The sequence below is a fragment of the Lucilia cuprina genome, chromosome 2, assembly GCF_022045245.1.
Source record: "Lucilia cuprina isolate Lc7/37 chromosome 2, ASM2204524v1, whole genome shotgun sequence".
Taxonomy (NCBI): Eukaryota; Metazoa; Arthropoda; class Insecta; order Diptera; family Calliphoridae; genus Lucilia; species Lucilia cuprina.
In genome coordinates, this window is record NC_060950.1 from 6,700,393 (window position 1) to 6,702,172 (window position 1,780).

The following is a 1,780-nucleotide window of genomic DNA, read 5'->3' on the forward strand; positions in this document are numbered from 1 at the left end:
AACTGAACTAGAACTGAACTAGAACTGAACTAGAACTGAACTAGAACTGAACTAGAACTGAACTAGAACTGAACTAGAACTGAACTAGAACTGAACTAGAAATAAACTTTTTATAAAAAATATATTTCTAGTATTTATTATCAAATTCTCTTCTTTTCCATAATAATTTGCAATTCTTTTTTTATGTAAACAAATATTTGTTTTATTGTTTTGTTTAACCAAGAGTAAATGAAAAACAAAAGGAAATGGACGGACGGATGTACGACCATGTTTACTGCAGCTGTTATTCTGGTTATTTTCTACATTAATATTTGTACAATAATGAATGATTTGATGAATGACTGAACAAATGAATGCATGAATATGACTGGAGTAAAGTTGTGTAATTATAATGGGAATTGATTGTTTGTCGTTAGCTTTTTGTTTTCATTTTTCTGCTGAAACGGTTCTTGTTCGAAAGTATGCAGTGAAACAAATAATGAGCAAATAAATAACAAATAGATGAAGTCACCAGTATTTATTAAATTAATATTATTTGTTTTATTTTTCATTTATAACGAGTTTGATTAATATGTGAACAGTTCATTTGTTTGCTCGTACGATATTTAACGATATTATTAAGGAAGATTTTTTTTAGAAAAATACTTACCAGACTTATGCGTTTGTTCTATAGATTCTGAAAAGAGAGAAACAATTTTTTAGATTATTAGCTATTGACTAGGTGTGGGAAATTAAAATTAAATAACGATTTTGATTTAGTTAAATTTCAAGGATCGAACCCTTAATAACTAAAGTTATATAATTATAGCACACTACCAACATGTTTAACAGATCTCTCAAAATTCTTAATAAAATCTTTTTTTAACCAAATATTGATTTTTATTGTCGAAAGTAAGTAGAAACTAAAAACCATTATTTTTCTATTTATGGGTCAAAATTAAAAGTAATCTACAGTATTGTATGTTTGGAATACTAACTAATACATGCAAGTGCAACAATAATATTCAAAAAATGATCTAGCAACTACCCACAAATATAGACAGACACAGATATTTGAATAAAAATTCAATCGTTAAAATTGGAAAATAAAAAACAATTCAATATTTCTCTTATCCATATCGAGTTAAGAGTTTGTATGTTTTTCAACGTATCTATGTAAATGTCTGTTAAACTCCACCATTTTCATTCAATTGCTTTATTCGTGCAATACATATATGCATACACACAACAAAACAATAGCAGCATTACCCTTATTTTTGAAGAGATGTGCATCCGTAAAACAAACAATTTTATATGTTCATACATATGTATGTAAAATTCTGGACAATGCTGCTAAAAAATGGTTGATGATGACAATGTTGAATAGTTGAATTGTTTTCAGAACAATTTACGCCAATATGCATTAAACGTTCAAATACTATATTGAAAGTTATTTTTATGGAATATTTTTTGTTGTTGTTTTGTTGCTACTACTTCTAGTGTAGAATATGTGAGAGTATGTATGTGTTCTTCAACAATTGAAATTTTCAAAACAGAATGATTTTTCACAAAAAATAAAAAAATACATTTATAAAAATATGCACAATTTTTTATATTCTTTTTACTGGGTCATTGAAAATTGGAAATTGTGTAGAGTTTGAATTTTAATTACACCAGTTTACAAAGATTTTGCTGACGATTTTAAATCTATATGGATTTCTTTATTTTGACCGTCTAAGTCCAAAAAAATAAAAAAATCTAAGACGTCAAATTTTTGAATTATTAATGAAGAAAATGCTAA

At 26.2% G+C, this 1,780-nt stretch overlaps 1 long non-coding RNA gene across 1 annotated transcript in view; it reads right to left on the reverse strand.

Moving 5' to 3' along the window:
• The window catches only part of LOC124421387, a 55,766-nt gene extending 55,085 nt beyond the window's left edge, over positions 1 to 681 (reverse strand). The window contains exon 1 of the long non-coding RNA XR_006941623.1: positions 650 to 681. This is a non-coding gene — a long non-coding RNA (uncharacterized LOC124421387). The remainder of the gene's footprint in view (positions 1 to 649) is intronic.
• Positions 682 to 1,780: the final 1,099 nt, after the last annotated feature.